Below are 21443 nucleotides of genomic sequence, written 5' to 3'. Positions count from 1 at the left end.
TGTCCTGCCTTTCTTGGCAAAATTTAGCAGTGTTTTCCCCATGTCCCACTTGTCCAGTCTGTACTGCACACTGTCAGCGGTCAAGGCAAGAGCAGTTTCTTGACAAAATGGTTAGCCTTTTCATATTGAAATCACATTCCTTATGGAGTTTCTTTGATGGCCATGATCCTTTTATGAAGTATATTGGTGCTGCCAGGAGAAGACATATCTCACTGTCATGGAAAGCCCTATGTTAATAAAACATTTTCAGTGCCACATTCTATGGGTCTTTGCAGTGTCTGAAACTATCCGTCTCTCTAAAATACACCCATCTAACCTTGAAAACATACCTAATGTGACTACAAGTTTACTTATTATAGATGAACTGCTAACCTCATTTCTTAATTATACATTGCATTTTTAAATGAGCAGCAAAAGCACAATAGGCCAGATAAGAGTAGGAACACATATGCAGTATAGCAAAATAAATTTAAGCTTATATCAATATGCCAAGATTCATGTCAATGCAAAATATCTGAGATTAATAGTTGTCTTTTTATCCTATATTTCTATATTCCCCTAAATGATAACAAATATCCATAAATCACCAAATAACAAAAGACTACACACTAACTCTTGAGGGCATTGTGTTCTCCAGACTGCTTCCTGTTGTCTGTGGGGTTCCTGAGAAAATTGAGATAATGGTCAAGTCCTGGAAGATCTTTGTTGATATATATTACTTATCAAGATTCAAGAGGTCTCTCCCAATCAAACCTGACTCATATTAACCCTGAAGGAATAAACATCCATTTTCTGTGAAAACAAAGGTATAACCTCTTCCCCAAAGCATTTTTGACTTCCATTTGACAAATACATTTTGACTTCCATGTTAAAGTTAAGACACCCTTAAAACATCTAGGCTGGCTTGTTTCAGTAGTCCTTTTCACGGTGTCTCCCAGCAGCAGTCTTTTGCTTATCAGCATTCAAAAAAGTAACAAACAACACAGCAACATACAGGATCCAGACTCCCTGTGTATTTTTCACCTTTATGTGGCTTACTCTTTTTATATTACTTTTCTTTTCTCTTTAAAGACCTCACTTTATTATTTTAAACTTTTCATCTTTTCCTGTGACCATCTATACCCCTTTTCATTCTTTCTTGAGCCTATGCATATTTTTAAGCTTGTTTAGATTTTTTTTTCTGTCTGAACCTGCTTTGCTGAGCATCTCTAGCAATAAACTGCTAAGCTGCAGCTGGTTCCTCTGCTGTGGCTTTAGTGGCTTGGTCTGCCCCTTCCTTGGGTCTGTGAAAGTCAAGCCTAAAGTTGGTGGGCCAGCTGGAGGCAGGTGACTGAGAACTGTGTTTAATCCCTAGCTCTGGAATTCTGGCGCCCTGCACCGCTGTTTAAGACCTCTGCTGTATGGCAGAGGCTGAATTGCCCTGAGACCTAGGATAGAACTAAACTTGATCGGAGGAAAATAAGTCGATATAATGATGCCTAACATTATTCTGCTACTCATAGACTACTGCATATCGCAATTGTCATCAGAATAGTTTTATCCAGCAACAGATGGAAACAGATGCAGAGGCCCATAGCCAAATATTAGGGCAATCTCGGGATATCCTGCTGAAAAGAGGAAGGAAGGATTGTAGGAGTCAGAGGGTTCAAGGGCATCACAAGCAAACCCCCTAGAATCAACGAACATGGGCTCATAGGAGCTCATATAGGCTAAAGTGACAAACAGGGAGCCTGCATGGGACTGACTTAGACCTTCTGCATACATATGACAGTTGAATAGCTTGGTCTTCTTGTGGTACTTCTAACAGTGGGAACAGGGACTGTCTTTGATTCTTTGGACAGCTTTTGGAACCCTACTCCTCATACTGGGTTGCTTTGCTCAGTTTTAATACAAGAGGAGTTACTTAGTCTTACTGCAACTTGATATGGAATGTTTTGTTGATATCCATGGAAGGCATGTTCTTTTCTGATTAGAAATGAGGAGGAGAGGATGGGGAAGTGTCAGACAGGGGGTGGGAGGAGGGAGAGAGTAGAAGAGGGGAGGGAGGGAAAACTGCAGTTGGGATGTAGTATAAATAAATAAATTTAAACATTAAAAATTTCATGTGTTAATAATGTTGCCTTTAGCTGCCTTCTGACTGGGAGAAGATCTTCACCAACCCCTCATCAGACAAAGGTCTGATCTCCAAAATATACAAAGAACTCAAGAAACTAGGCACTAAATCTCTAATTAACCCAATTAAAAAATGGGGGTACTGAACTTAACAGAGAATTCACAACAGATGAACTTCGAATGGCCAGAAGACACTTAAGGTCATGCTCAACCTCCTTAGCGATCAGGGAAATGCAAATCAAAACCACTTTGAGATACCATCTTACACCTGTCAGAATAGCTAAAGTCAAAAACACCAATGATATCCTATGCTGGAGAGGATGTGGGGTGAGGGGAACACTCATCCATTGTTGGTGGGAATGCAAACTCGTGCAGCCACTGTGGAAATCAGTGTGGCGGTTTCTCAGGAAACTGGGAGTCAACCTCCCTCAGGACCCAGCAATTCCACTCTTGGGAATATACCCTAAAGATTCCCGATCATACTACAAAAGCATTTGTTCTACTATGTTCATAGCAGCACTATTTGTAATAGCCAGAACCTGGAAACAGCCTAGGTGCCCCTCAATAGAAGAATGGTTAAAAAAGGTGTGGAACATATACACATTAGAGTTTTACTCAGTGGTAAAAAACAATGACATCTTGAATTTTGCATGCAAATGGATGGAAATAGAAAACGCTTTACTGAGTGAGGTAAGCCAGACCCAAAAAGAGGAACACAGTATGTATTCACTCATAAGTGGATTCTAACCATAATTAAAGGTCTTTGAGCCTATTATTCGTGATCCTAGAGAAGCTAAATAAGAAGACGAACCTGATGAAGATTATTTACCTATCCGCCAGGAGGTAGGAAATAGTCAAGAGTCCCAGGTAATCTTGGGTGCATGGGGGGGGTGGGAGCGTTGTTGGAAGGGGAGAGGGTTAGAGAGAAGGGAGTAGGGGAGGAATGGAGAAAGCTCGGTTGACCGGGATGGGGGGAAGGGAGGAAGGATGAATGTGGGATCAGGGAAGAATATATCTCAACTAAGGGAGTCATATTAGAGTTTACAGGAAACTTGATTATATATGGGATCCCAGGTCCAAGGAGAGATCCCCAGATTGTTCTCTGGACAGAGGAGGGGGTGCCTGAACCGGCCTTGGCCCGTGACCATACTGATGAATATTTTGCTTATCACCATAGATCCCTCATCTGGCATTGGATGACGAAACAGATGGAGGCCCGCGTTGGAGCACCGAACTGAGCCCCCCAAGATCCAAACGAGGAGCAAAAGGAGGAAGAAAATGACGAAGGACTGCGAGGGATACTATCACCCACTGATACAAGGGGTCGGATCTAATGAGAGTTTTCCAAGGCCAGATGGACCGTGACTGAATGAGCATGTGATCCAACCAGATTCTCTGAATGTGGCTGGTTTTTCTGAATGTGGCTGGCCTGCAGTCTTTCCGAGAAGCCATTGACAATGACACTGGGACTGGTTTCCTCTGCATATACTGGATTTTTGGGATCAAGTCTGTTTGGATGCTCACCTTCCTGGACCTGGAGTGAGGGGGGAGGAACTTGGACTTCCCACAGGGCAGGAGACCCTGACTTCCCTTGGGGACAAAGAGGGAGGAGGAGAGGGAGGGGGGGAGTGGGAGGGCGTTGGGAGGAGGGGCGTAAATGGAAACTTTTTATAATTTAATAAAATTACAAAAAATAAAAAAAAATAATGTTGCCTTTATCAGAAAAAAATATATTTCAAATATACTAAAATATCATCTCAACTTGGTTGCATTAAGAAATAAGATGCTCAGGATGGCAGAGGAATTTTTCAGTTATGTTCAAATGATTGGGTTATTCAGATTGTGTTCTACTAGAATCACTTTGGAGAACATTTTTTCCATGAGTTAGTTCAATAAGGGAGAGAGTATGTGTGCCACAGCAGCTGTATACAGATCAGAGAGCAGTCTTTTGAGAAAGAACTCAGCTTTCATGTTAATGTGGACTCTGGGATTGAATTCAGATGACCAGGTCTACATGGGAAGCATCTTTATTCACTAAGTCGTATCACCAGCCCTCCACTTTATTTTTTGAGACAGGGTTTCTCGCTGACCCTCCAATTTGCTGATTAATAAGATAGCCTAGCTGGTGTGCAAGTATAACAGGGCCCCAGATCCTTGTAGGCCCCCAACCTTAGTGCAAGTAACACCCCACGGCACAAGCACCAAGGCTCTCCCTGTATTCCTTATTCCTCCAGCGCCATGATGACTGGTGTACATGTCTTACACTGGTACAAAGGATCCATACCTCATGCACGCAATCAAGCCATTTGTTAACTGAATTAATACCCCTTTTCTGGGTTAAATTATTGAGGAAACGTTCCTGAATAGTCCCCACTCTTTATGTTCAGATCTTAAATATGTTAAGAACTCACGTTAGGTGTTTTACTTAAACATTTCATAAGATGCCATCTGCTGTGTTCACTAGTTCTCACAAATGTCTATGATGATTTTCCTGGTTGGTCTGAATTGGGGAAGTCACTTTATAACATCTAAAATAATACTAAAAAGCCCCCATAGTAAATCATACTATCTTTTCTCTCTGTGTGTACTTATTTGGGTTTTTGTATGAGTGTGTTGTTTTAATTTTTTAATTTAAATTTTTTGAGAAATTTTAAAATTTCAATTATAATATAATTACATCATTTTTCTCTCTTCCTCCCTTCTACTCCTTCCATATTTGCCCATTTTCCAAGTCTGCCCACCTCCATGTCTGCCCACATTCAAATAAACATATAAATCTAATCTGCTGAGTCTGTTCAGTGCTGACTACACGCATAAGTTTCTAGTTGATGTTATATAACCAGACAGGGGGTTCATTCTTGTGTAAGATTTTTTTTTTTTGAGACAGGGTTTCTCTGTGTAACAGCCCGGGCTGTCCTGGAACTAGCTCTGTAGACCTGTAGACCAGCCTTGAACTCATGGAGATCTGCCTGCCTCTGCCTCCAGAGTGCTGGGATTAAAGGTGTGCACCATCACTGCCCCATCAGGGGGTTCATTTTTAGGGAAGACTAACTTCCCTTCTCTCAGCAGTCATTAACTGCTTGTAGCTCTTCATCTAGAGGTGGAACCCCATGAGATTTCTCCCATCTGTGTTGGCATATACATGCTAAAATTGTTTAGGTCTTGTTTAGGCAGCCATAAAGTTGGGATTTTGTGGGAGTAACTGCTCTGCCACAGGTAGGAGAAGGCTTCCTGCTGTCTGGCTCTTCTGAGCTTTCTCTCACCTCTTCCTTGATGTTTCCTGAGCCTTGGGTGTAGGAGTTGTGTCATAGATGTATCAGTTGGGCCTGGGCACCCGTCCATGGCCAGTTCTCTGAATTTTAACTAGTGAATTTCTGTAAGAGTCTTCTGAAGCAAAAAGAATCATCTTTGGTGAAAGCTGAGCGCTACACTTATCTGTCGGTATAAGGATAAATATCTAGGAAGCAACAAGGAATTATGCTGGTTTAATAAAATGGTGGTAGTATGTTCGTTTCTAAAATCCATGACCTCAGTAGTCACATGTATTTGGCTAGGTTCATGATGTCTTCAACAATAAGGACTTAATTTCAACTTTTTGGATTGCTTTCTTGAATTTTTTTTGCATTCTTTATATATTCTGGATAGTAATTCTCTGTAATATATATAGGGGACAAATATTATCCCCACTCTATGGGCTTCCTCTATACTTTATTTCTTTAGCTATAAATAAACGTTTTAGTTTTATGAGATCTCACTTGTCAATTGGTGGCCTGAATTCCTGAGCAAATGAAGTTCTTTTCAGAATGTCCTCTCCTTCACCTTTATCGTGAAGGGTACCACCTAGGTTTTCTCCTGGCAGTTCCATTGTTTTAGGTTTCACATTTGATTAGTTTTTGTGCAAGGTGATAGAGTCAGGCCAATTTCATTCTTCTCTGTGAGGACATGCAGATTTCCCAGTACCCTCTGCTAAAAGTGCTGTTTTTTTTCACCAACTTGTTTGTTGTCAAATATTAGATGGCTGAAGTTATGTGCAGTCATGTTTGGGTCTTCAATTTTGTTCCATTGGTCTATATGTCTGTTTTGGTGCCAGTACCATATTCTGTTTTATTACTGTGACTCTCTAATATATCTTAATTGTTTTGGCTATCTGTGGTCTTTTGTGGTTCCATATGAATTTTGAGTAATTTTTTTCTCCTCTGTGAAGAACGAGATATAGATTTTGATTGGGATTACACTGAATCTGTAAATAGCTTTTGGAAAAATGGTTATTTTCATAATATTAATTCTACCAATCCATATCATGGAATATCTTTTCATTTTCTAGTGTTTTTATCTGTTTATTCGGAGATTTATGGTTTTCATTATAGGAGTCTTTCATTTCTTTTGTTCAGTTTGTTCGTAGATGTTTTCTTTTCTTTCTTTTGCTCTACCCCTTTTCTTTCTTTCCTTTGTTTTCTTCTTCTTCTTCTTTTTGAGGATATTGTGAATGGGAATGTGTTTATAATCTTTTTTCTCTGAATGTTTGTTGATGTACAGAAAAGCTATTGATTTTGGTATGCTCAATCTGTATCTGATCATGTTGCTGAAATAGTTGGTCATTTCTAGAAGTTTTCTGGTAGAATTTTTAGAATCTCTTATGTATAGCATGTCACTGGAAAGTAGGGATTATCTTAATTAAGGTTACTACGGCTGTGACAAAACACCATGAACCAAAGCAACTGGGGAGGAGAGGGTGTAATTTATTTACAGTTCCACATCACTATTCACAATCAAAGGAAATCACAGCAGGAACTTGGAGGCAGGAGCTGATGCAGAGGCTGTGGAGGGATGTTGCTTACTGGCTTGCTCAACCTGCTTTCTTGGAGAACCCAGGACCACCAGCCCAGGGGTGGTTCCACCCACAACAGACTGGACTCTCCCATGTCAATCATTAATTTAAAAAATGCTCTATAGGCCTTGTCTAGAGCCTAATCTTGTGGAGGCATTTTCTTAACTCATAGTCTCTCCTGCCAGGCGACTTTAGCTTGTATCAAGTTGACATAAAACTATCCAACACAGGAATAGTTTGATTTCTTCTTTCCCTATTTGTATCTCTTCAATTTTCTTCTCTTTCTCTACTGCTTCAGTTATTGCTTCAAGCAAAATATTGGTTGGGAGTGTGATAGTGGACATCTCTGTCTCAGTGCATCAAGGTTTTCTCCATTGAGGGTGATGCTCTCTTGGGTTTCTCATATATACACTTTATTATGCTGAGATGTTTTATCTAGTCCTATTCTCTCTGGGAAAATATAAATATATTTTATACTATATAATATATAAGGTATGATGGAATTTTGTCCGTGGCTTTTCCTGCATCATTTGAGATGATCCTGTCATTTTATTTTTGTGCAGTCCTGGCTGTCCTGAAACTCACTATGTAGATCAGGCTGGTCTCAAACTCATAGAGCACAACCTGTCTCTGCCTCCTGAGTGCTGGTGGTAAAAGCATATATTACTATGCCTGCCTAGATTTTTGTGTTTAAGTCAGTTTATGAATTTATTATAAGACAGGCAGTGGTGTCATATGCTTTTAATCCCAACACCTAGGAGGCAAAGGCAGGTGTATCTCTGTGAGTTTGAGAGCAGCCTGGTCTCTAGGTGGTCCCAGGACAGTCAAAGCTACCAGAGAAACCACATCTTCAAAAACAAAACAAGAAAGAGGGAGAGATTTATTACATTCATTGTATATGTTGAATTCTCCCTGAATCTCTGAAATAAGCTCAACTTGTAAATGGAAAATAATCTTTTTCATGTATGCCTGTATTAGTCTGCAGGTATTTTAGTGAGCATTTTTTGATCTATGCATCAGTGATATTAGCCTATAAGTTTTAAAACTTATTCATTGCTGTGGATTTAACTGATTTTGATATTAGAGTAATAGTGGCTTCAAAGAAAGAGCTTGGGAATGTTTTTTTATTTTTTTTTATTTACACTTTAAGAAGTATTGGCTGTAGATCTGCTTTGAAAGTTGGCTTTGGAATTCTGCTGTGAATCCACATGTGACTGAAATATTTTAATTAGAAGTCCCTTTGATACTGTTTAAATCTTCTTATGAGTCTTTTTAGATTGTTGATCACTTGTCTTGGTTTAATTTTGGTGACTTAGCTAAACCTAATATTTTGTACATTATTTTTAGATTTTCCAACTGAATAGAGTATAGATATTTACAATATACCCTTAAAATGTTCTGAAATTCCTTAGTGTCTGTTGTAATGTTTCCCTGTCCATTTTTGATATTTTCTATTGATTCTTATTGAGCTCTACATTTTTTTCTGCTACCCTCCCTGCCTCTCCCCTCCCCTTCAACCTTCCTCCAAGGACCCCATGCTCCCAATTTACTCAGGAGATCTTGTCTTTTTCTACTTCTCATGTAGATTAGATCTATGTATGTCTCCCTTAACGTCCTCATTGTTGTCTAGGTTCTCTGATTGTGATTTGTGTTTTTTTTTTTGCTTTATGTTTAAAAACCACTTATGAGTTAGTATATGTGATAATTGTTTTTCTGTGTCAGGGCTACCTCACTCAAAATGATGTTTTCCAGCTCCATCCAGTTTCTTGCAATATTCAAGATGTTGTTATTTTTTTCTGTTGTGTAGTACTCCTTGTGTTAATGTACCACATTTTCCTTATCCTTTCTTCAGTCGAGGGGCATTTAGGTTGTTTCCAGGCTCTGGCTACGACAAACAAAGCTGCTATGAACATAGTTGAGCACATGTCCTTGTGGCACAATTGAACATCCTTTAGATATATACTCAAAAGTGGTATTACTGGTTCTTGAGGAAGGCTGTTTCCTAATTTTCTGAAAAATTGCCACACTGACATCCAAAGGGGTTGTACCAGCTTGCATTCCCACCAGCTATGCAGTAGCATTCACTTTTCTCCATAACCTCTCCAGCATAAATTGTCTTCCATGTTTTTGATCTTGGCCATTCTTACAGGTATTAAGATGGAATTTTAGAGTTGTTTTGATTTGCATTTCTCTGGTGATTAAGGGCGTTGAACATTTCCTTAAGTGTTTTTCAGCCATTTTAGATTCCTTTGTTGAGTGTTCTCTGTTTAGGTCTGAACTCCATTTTTTATTGGATTATATGTTCTTTTGATGACCAATTTCTGGAGTTCTTTGTATAATTTGGAGATCAGACCTCTGTCTGATGTAGGGTTAGTGAAGATCTTTTCCCATTCTGTAGGCTGTCGTTTTGTCTTGTTGACCATGTCCTTTGCTTTACAGAAGCTTTATAATTTCAGGAGTTCCCACTTATTGTTTCTTTCAGTGTCTGTGCTGATGGGGTTTTATTTAGGAAGTGGTCCCTGTGCCAATGTGTTCAAGTGTACTTCCCACTTTCTCTTCTATAAGGTTCAGTGTGGCTGGCTTTATATTGAGGTCTTTGATCCATTTGGACTTGAGTTTTGTGCATGGTGATAGATATGGGTCTATTTTCATTCTTCTACATGTTGATATCCAGTTATGCCAGCACTATTGGTTAAATATCCTTTCTTTTTTCCATTTGATATTTTTTTTGCTTCTTTGTCAAAAATCAGGTATTTGATGGTGTGTGGATTAATATCTGGTTCTTCTATTCAGTTACATTGGTCCTCCTGTCTGTTCTTATGCCAATACCAGGCTGTTTTCAGTTCTGTAGCTCTGTAATAGAGTTTGAAGTCAGAGATTGTGATGCCTCCAGAAGTTCTTTTATTGTACAGTACTGTTTTGGCTATCCTGGGTTTTTGTTTTTCCATATGAAGTTGAATACCATTTTTTCGAGGTCTGTGAAGAAATTTGCTGGTATTTTGATGGGCATTGCATTGACTCTGTAGATTGCTTTTGGTAAGATTGCCATTTTTACTATGTTAATTCTGCCTACCCAAAAACATGGGGGATCTTTCCACTTTCTGTGTTTTCTTCAACTTCTTTCTTCAAAGATTTAAAGTTCTTGTCATACAAGTCTTCCACATGTTTGATTAGAGTTACTCAGAGATATTTTAAGCTATTTGTGGCTATTGTGAAGGGTAATGTTTCTCTGATTTCTTTCTCAGCCCTTATATCATCTGTAGGAGGGACTTTTTTGAGTTAATCTTGTATCCTGCAATATTACTGAAAACGTTTATGAATTATAGAAGTTCCTTGGTAGAATTTTTGGGATTGCTTATAAACTACCATATCAAAAGCAAATAGTGAGAGTTTGACTTCTTCTTTTCTGATTTGTATCTCTTTGATCTCCTTTTGGTGTTTTATTGCTCTAGCTAGGACCTCAAGAACTATATTGAATAGATATGGAGAGAGTGGACAACCTTGTCTTGTTCCTGATTTAGTGGAATTGCTGGGAGTTTATCTCCATTTAGTTTGTTGTTGACTGTTGGCTTGTTGTATATTGCTTTTATTCAGATATGTTCCTTATATCCTTGCTCTCTCCAAAACCTTTATCATGAAGGGATGTTGTATTTCTTTGAATGGTTTTTCGGCATCTTTGAGATGATCATGTGGTGTTTTTTTTCAGTTTGTTTATATGGTGGATTACTTTGGCAGATTTTCGTGTGTTGTACCATCCCTGCATCTGTGAGATGAAGCTGAATTGATCATGGTGGATGATGGTTCTGTTGTGTTCTTGGATTCAATTTGCCAGTATTTTATTTAGTATTTTTGCATCAATGTTCATGAGTGAGATTGGTCTGTAATTCTCCTTCTTAGTAATGTCTTCCTGTGGTGTAACATGAAGGGGCCTGCTCGTTGGGGTTTATGTCCTGCCCAGTTCCCCACAGCCAGCAAGCCCAAAGAAAATCACACAGAGATCTCCATAAGTTATAAAACTGATTGGCCCATTAGCTCAGGCTACTTATTAGCTCTTGTAGCTTATATTAACCCATTATTCTTATGTATGTTAGCCACATGGCTCGGTACCTTTCTCAACGGAGCAGCCACCCTTCTGAGTAAAACCACCCACTGTCTCACTCCGTGTGGGATTCTATTTCGATAAAGGAAAAGATTCTCTTTACCTTTCTGAACCCAATGTCAACTCAACCAGAATTAATCTTTTCTTTGGTGAGCCTCCTGAGAACACATGTGGGTGTCTCTGGGACCCCTGAGATCAAAGTTCAAGCTGCTTTGCTCCAGCCTGACTCTCCAAAGCTGTGCTTCCTTCTCCTTTCTAGATGTCTCTGGTTGCTCCATCCTATATTTAGGTCTCTATTTCTCTCAGCCCAGGAAGGGCAGGGTTCTTTAAGGAAAGACAGGGTTGTGGGAATGGGCTTCCAGGCCTGTGATTTTCAGAGAACACCTGGGCTGTTCTGGAGAGTAATTCCACAGAATTATCTATTTGTGATCATGGATGGAGCTGCCCTGAGCTCAGAGGAGGCTGGGAGTAGAATGGACCTATGAGAGCAGAGAGTGTGGCTCTGGTGGTATGTATGTCTGTCTAAGAGACCAGTATGTTCTCACCACGGGAAGCAGCCAGACTCTTGCTTGTTAATCCCAATGATGTAGGGGACAGTGATGAAATTCTTCTCAGTCAGGATCTCTTCTGATGTCTTCAGTAGCACCACCCCATCGTTCCTTATGAACGGGAAGGGATAGTTGGCGGGAAGGGATGAAGGGAGTGGATGAGATTACTCTGCCCAGGTAACAACTGTTTCTGTCCTGTGCCCGACTCAGGCCTTAGTCAGCAATTGACTCCTGTGATCACAGAAACTCTAGGTCCTGAACGGGGCTTAGTCTATGACTCACCAACAATAGGACCACAACTGTGGAGGCAGGCAGTGATAAAGTAATATTGGTAGGGAAGGGCTATGGAGGCTTGACCAAAGTGAAGTAGCACACACACACACACACACACACACACACACACACACACACACACACGCATGAAATCACACATGGACATACACCTTAAATTGTAGCTGAGGGTGTAAAAGTTCAGTGAGTCCTGAATGAGCCAATACTACTGGTCAAGAATAATTCCAAAGTTAGGGCCTGAGAGGTTCTAGTTGGAATATTCATAACATTCACCTTTGTTTTGTGTGTCCATTCACATGAAAGACACATGAATACAGTTGACTTGCACATTAGTTATTTGGAGAATTCACCATAATGAGATTCTAACTGGAGATGATTTGTTTTACTGACTCCAAGCAACATAACTGTTAGGAATTTTGTTAACATGAGTTCTCTGTCGACACAAAAGTCCCAATCAAGCAAAATCACAACAAGCCAAATTAATAAATATCCAGGTTTAATGGGATTCCTGCGCTCTTGGGTGGCCCCGAGGGGAAACCGGGAAGCCTCAAGCATGACCACCACTAGGGTGGGGGGGGGGGAAGGAAAGAGACCACATGGGAACTTTTTGGGGAAGCAGTTTAAGATTTTGGTGGGCTGTCTTGGCCCTGCTCCCGGGAGGTTTCAAGGCTTGGCGGGCACAGGGATGGGGACTCCAAAGATGGAGGCCAGAGACCAGGACTTACATTCCAGACTGTTTGTATAAGGAGCAACAAGAAGCTGAGGTGATATTTTGACTAACACTTAGGCTCTCTTAGGAAAAAGGGGCGTTGACTCAAGTCTGGCTACTTCCTGCGGGCATGGGACGATGTGGGGAAGGGGAGAGCTGGGTGTTGGTGGGTCCACGCTCAGCAAGAAGTGTGGCTGGAAAGGCATCCCATGTGCTGTCATCCCGGAGACGCCAGGCATCTGTTCCTTGGGGGAGGTGAGAAGGCAGGTGTCTAGGAGAAAAAATATTGTTATCACCAAAATGAGTATGCCTGGATGAGAAGCAGGTAGGCCCTTCACTGTGGCATCCTGGAAAACCAGAGGGTGGAAGGTCCTGTCTGCTGGAGTAGGTGCCCGCTTGGGCCTGGAGAGATGGTACGAGCATGGGTGTCCCAGGAGCTTGGCAGCCGAGGGGTTGGTGAGGATGACCATGTGAAGTCCTGTCCATCGAGGTTTGAGAGACCTAGGAGTTAGCTGTTTGAGGAGGACTCTGTCCCCTGGGGAGAGCGGGGACAGGTTTAGGGGCATTAGGGTCCACTAGTGTGGTGGCAGGAAGATAACTGTCAGTGTGTGAACAGAGAAAGGATCTTAAAAGGGAGAGGTAGGGTAGATACCCCACCAGTGGAGGAGTTTGGACTGGGAGGTGATGGTTAAGGAGAAAGGGACTGGGCCTGCCATGAAGCAACTCAAAAGGGCTCAGGCCCATAGGGAAACATGGGGTGGTCCTGAGGCAAGTCAGGGCAATGGGGAGAAGGGAGGGCCAAGATAACCTGAGTTCAATGGAGGGCTTGATTAGTTGTTGTTTGATGAGTCCACTGGCCTTCTCCACCTATCCAGAGGATTGTGGATGGTAGGGGGTGTGGAATTTCCAGGAGATGTTGAGAGCTTCTGACACAAGCTCCATGACCCTGGAAGAAAAGGCTGGCCCATTGTCAGTCTGGATGGATTGTGGGACACCAAACCGAGGAATGATGTGGTCCAAGGAGGCCAGAAACGCTTCTATCCATCCTGTAAAAGTGCCCACAAGTGTTAAGAGATAATGGGGTTTTTTTATGAGTAGGCATATGAGTAAAATCAACCTGCCACTCTTTGCCTGGTTGGTGTCCACGAAGCTGCTGTAGAGACTGACATATGTGAAGAGCCCCTTGTGGGTTGGCTTGGGCACACGTCTGACAGGAGGAGTGAACCTGAAAAATAAAATCTTGGAGATGGGTGTGGTCATAAAGGGGCTTCAAGAAGTGGAACAAAGCTTTGGGGAAGTGGCTAAGGATATCTCCACCCAGTAAAGGTGCTAGGCAAGCCGGTATCACTAAGAAAGAATGAGAGAAAAATTGTCCTGCAAGAATGTAGGGCCGTGGCAAAGTTTTAAGTGGGGAGGAATGGGTCCCGTCTACCCCCATAACTGAAATTGGTGAGGGGAATGTAAGGCCCGAGTGAGATGTTAATACAGAATAGGTAGCTCTCGTGTCCAAAATAAAAGTAATGGACTTACCCGCTATCTGCAGCTTTACCCTAGTCTCGGAAAGGGTTACGGGATATACCAAGTCTGGGCACCGTCAATCCTCTGCAAGGCTGAGAAGTTTGAAGGCTGGCACAGTTTCACTTGCCAATGTTGGTGAGGCTGGACCTCCATGGCGTGGCATAGAGGACAAACCCGCACGGGGGCATTGTGATTTCCAGTGTCCAGTCTGCTGGCAGATAGGGCATAACCTCGGAGGAGGCATAGTGCAATATCGTGTCACATGACCATTTAGGCCACACATGAAGCAGCTTGCCTGTGAGGTTGACTTAGGTTGGGCTTCATCAGAGTAGAGCCTTGTGGTTGGCTTCCCTTGTCCCCCTTCCTTGACCTTAGGGCAGCTGCTAAGGCCTGGGCCTGCAGATTGTTGTAGCCTTGTCTGTCAGGAAGACTCAGCTGTTTTTTTTCTCGGGCATTAAAAACTTTAAAGGCCATTTTCACCAATTCCTGTATAGGGGTTTGGGGACCCTCCTCAACCTTTCTTAACTTTAAGCAGAAGGATCAGTAGAAAAGGAACCTAGCCACTTTTCTATCTGAGAGGGATCTGGAAGAGAAAAGGGAACATGAACTTTCATAATGCAATTGACTTCCACCACCTCCTGGAGAGGACAGAGAAGGGAGGATCTATGGTGGGATCTGGTATGGGAGGAGACTGGGGAGAATTGAGAGGGGCTATCTCAGTGCACAGAGGGGGTCCAAGGGTGGGGAGATGAGGTAGGAGGGGGAGGGGGGAGAGGAAAGTGGATAAGGTGGAAGTCGACCTTGAACTTCTGGATTGGCAAGGGAGGGAGTAGACCAGGAAGAAGAGAAATGTGAAGAATGTTGTTCCATAAAATGGGGTTGGGTAGCATGGGCTTGAGGGAGTAGGGGAGGGGCCAGTGCCTCTGGCTGCATGGTCCAGCTGGAATTGTTGGGGTCCCAATTTTCAGATGATCAGGAATTTGGAGGTGTTGTAGCCTTAGCTACCAAGACCCGTGCTGTGAGACACTGGCTACCAAGGGAAGGGTGAGAGTGCAGAATCCAAAACCCATGGACATACGTAAGCTCTGCCCATTTGTCCTTATGGTGACAAAAATTTAAATTAGCCATTCGAGACAGATTGTATCAGACAGTCCCAATTTATAAAGATTTTGTAAGAGGCATCCCAGGGGCAACAGCGGATCTGGCTTAGAACTGCAAGTGCCCATTTTAAAGTCTATGCCCAAGCACGTGGCCATAAGTCTATTATACAGCACATCTGCTTAAATAGCTCTTAGGCCTAACGGGGTCATGGAAATTGAATGCTAGGTGTCCCTAAAGCAAATAAAGTCCATCTCAGCTAGACCCGGTTTTGCCAGTCTAGCGCTGAACTGAGATCAAACTCTTGCCATGGGCCCACGGCTTCTACAAGAGTCCGATAATTGACAAAAGTAAGTATGAATGGGTTCCCCAAACCTTATAGCATAGACAACAAAAAGGGACTCACCAAGATGCAGCCGCTGTAGCCCAGGAGCCGGTTTTAGTGTGGCATGGCGAGTTCAGATTGTGGTCTAGGGAGTTTTCGACCCATGGCCTATGGCCACACGGAAAGGCAACCCTACCCAGTGGGACCTCCAAGATGTTAGGAATTTTGCTGAGCTCTCTGCCGACACAAAAATCCCAATCAAGCCAAATCACAACAAGCCAAATTAAAAAATATCCATGTTTAATGGGATTCCTGTGCTCTCGGGTGACCCCAAGGGGAAACCAGGAGGCCGTGGTGGTAATTGCAACCACTGGGGGAAGAGGAAAGAGACCCCCTGGGAACTTTCCGGGGGGGGAAATCAGTTTAAATAGACTGGGGTGTGGTCAAGATTTTGGCGGGCTCATCTTGACACTCTTCCGGGGAGGAGTCAAGGCTTGGCGGGCACAGTGACGGGGCTTCCAAAGATGGAGGCCCAAGACCGGGACTTGGGATTTAGAATATCTAACTATAAAAGTGCTTGATTTCTGACTTATAACCTTCCTGCACACTATGTTTTAAAAACACATCATTTCAATCCCTTCTCTCACAGGTTCACAATGGAAAATGGGCGCTGAGTCCAGTTCAAACTGTCCCTATAGAGAAGCTCTACAGTGCCGAGGGCACCTGAGAGCCACCAAGGGGAGTAGGAGCCACTCATCCGAAGCAGGATACATGTTGGCCACACAACGAAGACACCTGTGCCCTCGGTGGTGAGCTCTGAGCATGAGGATTTTCCAAACAGTGGTATAATGTTTCCCTGTCAGAGGAAGTGACTGTTGAGTATTCCGCACCGCTCTGATACTCTGGAGGCAGGGTTCCCTGCTGACCATCTCCACCTGATGATCTCCCCCCCACCCACCCTTGGAGCTGCGATCCTGCAGTTTCCTTAGGACAAGTCTGGCTATTGCCCCCTTCCTGCCTCTTCTCCCGTCTTCCCTTCGGAGGAGAGTGGAGCAGGGCAATCAGTGGCTTTTTCCAGAGCAGAGCAATGACTTTCACTGGAGCAGAATTGTTAACGCTCTGCTGGGGAGGCCTCCATAGCTGGAACAAAACTCTAACACTTCGGCTGGGAAAGCTGTCCCTTCAGAGTTGCCCATAATCCCACAGCTCTTTTAAGCCCTTCTGGACCTCGGGACCCCATTCCCAACCCTTTGCTGTGAATGAGACCCCTACTCCTGGAGCTCAGTTTTTGTCCTCACCTTCCAGTCTCTACAAAAGCCCTGGTACCAGGCACTGAGTATCCCCACTGGCTTAGCCAGGCTAAGCGCCTGACCCCTCGGCAAGTGTGGGGACAACCCACTGAAAGGCTTGGTCATTCCTGAGTACTATACCCGCAACTACAGTCTGCAGTAACATTTTCCTTCTCTCTCATCCGTGAGACTGTGTCTTCCATACCCTCTCTTTTCCACTTGGATGCCTCTTAGAAAACCTGTAACTTCTACACCTGGCACCTGACCTGAAAGGCCCTAAATTTATTTATTCTTGTAATCAAATTTGGCTTCAATATCCCTTAGATAATCAATCCAAAGAATCACCCAATGGCACCTTAGATCCTAATATTGTGGGACCTTTACAAATTCTGTGAGTGATCCGTGCAAACAGAAAGAAATTCCGCGTTCCCTATTTTTCTTTTCTCAGCACCAAGCGCTGTTTTTGTCTAGGCTACCCACCATACAACGAGTATATGTCGGGTCTTTCAATTTACCAAGGACAGATCTGTAAGTTTGTTGCAAAGTGGGCCCAGGAGCCAGACAAAAAGGGAGGGGGAGGAAGCAAAGGGGCAGGCCAGTTGTGTCAGGCACACGCCCTACACTGGATCTTCACAGACTGGTGCATCTCTCAGCTCTCTCCCCAAGCGTCCTCTGTCTATAGCCAGAGCTGAAACTCCTAGCTGTAAGCTCCAAACCAGATGATTCTTCCTCTATTTTTTATTTTTATTTTTTTTAGTTGATATTTATTGAGCTCTACATTTTTCTCTTCTCACCTCCCTGACTTTTCCCTTTCCCCTTCAATCCTCCACTAAGGCCCCCATGCTCCCAATTTACTCAGGAGATCTTTACTTTTTCTACTTTCTACTTCCCATGTAGATTAGATCTATGAAGTCTCTCTTAGGGTCCGGGTTGTTGTCTAAGTTCTCTGGGATTGTGGTTTGCAGACTGGCTTTCTTTGCTTTATGTTTAAAAACAATCTTTGAGTGATTACATATGATAATTGCCTTTCTGGGTCTGGGTTACCTCACTCAAAATAATGTTTTCTAGCTCCATCTATTGTCCTGCAAAATTCAAGATGTCGTTATTTTTTTCTGCTGTGTAGTACTCCCTTGTGTAAATGTACCACATTTTTCTTTTCTATTCATTGATCAAAGGACATTTAGGTTGTTTCCAGGTCTGGCTATCCAAACAAGACTGCTATGAACATAGTTGAGCACATGTCTTTGTGGCACGATTGAGCATCCTTTGGTTATATACTCAAAAGTGGTATTAATGGGTCTTGAGGAAGGCTGTTTTATAATTTTCTGAGAAATTGCCACACTGACATACAAAGGGATTGTACCAGCTTGCATTCCCATCAGCAATGCAGGAATGTTCCCTTTTCCCCACAACCTCTCCAGCATAAGTTGTCATCAGAGTTTTTGATTTTTATCATTCTTACAGGTGTAAGATAAAATCTCAGAGTTGTTTTGATTTGCATTTCTCTGATGACTAAGGATGTTGAACATTTTCTTAAGTGCCTTTCAGCCATTTTAGATTCCTTTGTTAAGAGTTCTCTGTTTAGATCTGTACTCCATTTTTTTTATTTGATTATGTGATCTTTTGGCATACAATTTCTTGCTCTTTGTATATTTTGGAGATCAGACCTCTGTCTGATGTGGGGTTAGTGAAAATCTTTTCCATTCTGTAGGCTGTCATTTTGTCTTGTTGACCATGTCCTTTGCTTTACAGAAGCTTTCCAGTTTCAGGAGGTCCCATTTATTAATTGTTTCTCTCAGTGTCTGTGCTGCTGGGGTTATGTTTAGGAAGTGGTTCCCTGTGCCAATGCATTCAAGTGTACTTTCCACCTTCTCTTCTGTAAGGTTCAGTGTGACTGGCTTTATGTTGAGTTCTTTGATCCATTTGTACTTGAGTTTTGTGCATGGTGATAGATACGGGTCTATTTTTATTCTTCTTCATGTTGATATCTAGTTATGCCAGCACCACTTGTTAAATATGCTTTCTTTTTTCCATTTGATATTTTTTTGCTTCTTTATCAAAGATCAGATGTTCGAGGAATTGTGGATTAATATCCGGATCTTCTATTCAGTTCCATTGGTCCTCCTGTCTGTTCTTTTGCCAATACTAGGCTGTTTTCAGTACTGTAGCTCTGTAGTAGAGTTTGAAGTCAGGTTTGCATTTCCCTGATCGCTAAGGAGGTTGAACATGACCTTAAGTGTCTTTTGACCATTTGAACTTTGTCTGATGAGAATTCTCTTTTCAGTTCAGTACCCCATTTTTTAATTGGGTTAATTAGAATTTTAATGTCCAGTTTCTTGAGTTCTTTATATATTTTAGAGATCAGGCCTTTGTCTAATGCACGGTTGGTGAAGATCTTCTCCCATTCAATAGGATGCCTTTTTGTCTTAATGACAATGTCCTTTGCTTTACAAAGGACATTGCTTCTTTTTTCTAGAGCTTTCAGGTATGCTGTTAGGTCATTGATGTGAGCTTTCTCCATTTCCCTTATGTGGGCACTTAGTGCTATGAACTTTCTTCTTAGCACTGCTTTTATAGTGTCCTATAGGTTTGGGTATGTTGTGCCTTCATTTTCATTGAATTCAAGGAAGACTTTAATTTATTTATTTCTTCCTTGATCCAGGAGTGGTTCAGTAGTTGACTGTTCAGTTTCCATGTGTTTGTAGGCTTTCTGAGGGTGGAATTGTTGTTGAATTCTAACTTTACTCCATGGTGATCTGATAAGACACAGTGGATTACTCCAATTTTTTTGTATCTGTGGGTGTTTGCTTTGTTACCGAGAATGTGATCAGTTTTAGAGAAGGTTCCATGAGGTGCTGAGAAGAAGGCATATTCTTTTGTGTTTGGGTTGAATGTTCTATAGATGTCTGTTAAGTCTATTTGATTCATTACATCTGTTATTTTCATGTCCATTACATCTCTTATTTTCCTGTTAAGTTTCTGTCTGTTTGACCTGTCCATTGTGGAAAGAGGAGTGTTAAAATCTCCTACTATTAGTGTGTGGGGTTTGATATGCGATTTAAGTTTCAGTAATGTTTCTTTTACAAACGTGGTGCTGTTGTATTAGGGGCATAGATATTCAGGATTGAGACTGCATCTTGATGAATTGTTCCTGTTATGAGTATAAAGTGTCCTTCTCCATTTCTTTTGATCGATTTTAGTTTGAAATCAATTTTGTTGGGTATTAGGATAGCCACACCCGCTTGTTTCTTAGGTTCATTTGATTGGAAAACCTTTTCCAACCCTTTACTCTGAGGTGATATCTGTCTTTGAGGTTGAGGTGTATTTCCTGTAAACAGTAGAATGCTGGATCCTGTTTTTGTATCCTTTCTCTTAGCCTGTGTCTTTTTATAGGTGAATTGGAACCATTGATATTAAGTGATATTAATGACCAGTGGTTGTTAACTCTAGTTATCTTTCGGTAGTTTCCTGTCATTGGGTTATGCTGGTGGGGGGTTAGCAGATGTCTATGTTATTGTGAGTATAGTTAGCTTCCTTGGGTTGAGATTTTCCTTCTAGTACTTTCTGTAATGCTGGGTTTGTGGATATGTATTGTTTAAATCTGTTTTGTCATTGAATATCTTATTTTCTCCATCAATGATAAATGAAAACTCTTTGCTGTGTATAATAGTCTGGGCTTACATCCATGGTCTCTTAGTGTCTGCAGCACATATATTGAGGACCTTTGACTTTTATGGTTTCCACTGAGAAGTCAGGTGTATTTCTGATAGGTTTACCTTTCTATGTTACTTGATCTTTTTCCTTTGCAGCTCTCAATATTCTTTCATTTTTCTGTATGTTTTGTGTTTTGATTATTATATGGTGAGGTTTTTTTTTTTTATCCAGTCTAGACCTTTTGTAAGCTTCTTGTACTTTCATAGGGATATCATTCTTTAGGTTGGGAAAGTTTTCTTCTATAATTTTGTTGAACATATTTTCTGGGCCTTTGAGCTGGAGTTCTTCTCCTTCTTTTACCCCTATTATTCTTAGGTTTGGTCTTTTCATGGTGTCCCAGATTCCTGAATGTTTTGTGTTAAGAATTTGTTAGATTTAACGTTTTCTTTGATCAATGAGTCAATTTCCTCTATAGTATCTTCAGCAGCTGAGTTTCTTCTATCTCTTTTATTGTGTTGGTTATATATGTCTCTGTAGTTCCTGTTCATTTACCCAGATTTTCCATTTCCAGAGTTCCCTCAGTTTGTGTTTTCTTTATTAACTCGATTTCAGTCTTCAAGCCCTGAACTGTTTCCTTCACCTGTTTGACTGCTTTTTCTTAGTTTTCTTGGGTTTCTTTGAGGGATTTATTAATTTCTTCCAGCTTTTTTTTGTCTTCTCCTCCATTTTTTAAGGGAGTTTTTCACTTCCTCTTTAGAAGTCTCCATCATTTTCATAAAGTTACATTTAAAATTGTAATTTCTACATCTACTCTGTTAGAATAATCAAGTCTTCCTGTTGTGTGTCTACTGGGTTCTGGTGTTACCATGTTGCTTTTTTGGGATGTTGGAAAAATTCTTGAATTGGCACCTACCCATCTCTTCCTTCTCATGGTGCCAGTATTGTCTTGGCTTTTTGGTCCAATCCTTGCTG

General features: G+C 41.7%; 1 long non-coding RNA gene across 1 annotated transcript in view; it reads right to left on the bottom strand.

Moving 5' to 3' along the window:
* Window positions 1-12357: 12357 nt before the first annotated feature.
* LOC125400575 (uncharacterized) overlaps window positions 12358-21443 on the bottom strand; it is a 46945-nt gene continuing 37859 nt past the window's right edge. Inside the window, exon 2 of the long non-coding RNA XR_007232001.3 lies at window positions 12358-12858. This is a non-coding gene — a long non-coding RNA (uncharacterized LOC125400575). The remainder of the gene's footprint in view (window positions 12859-21443) is intronic.

This window comes from Myodes glareolus, chromosome 22 (assembly GCF_982192425.1).
Source record: "Myodes glareolus chromosome 22, mMyoGla1.1, whole genome shotgun sequence".
NCBI lineage: Eukaryota > Metazoa > Chordata > Mammalia > Rodentia > Cricetidae > Myodes > Myodes glareolus.
Note: the sequence above shows the minus strand (reverse complement) of the source record. Positions and strands in the feature narration are given on the sequence as shown.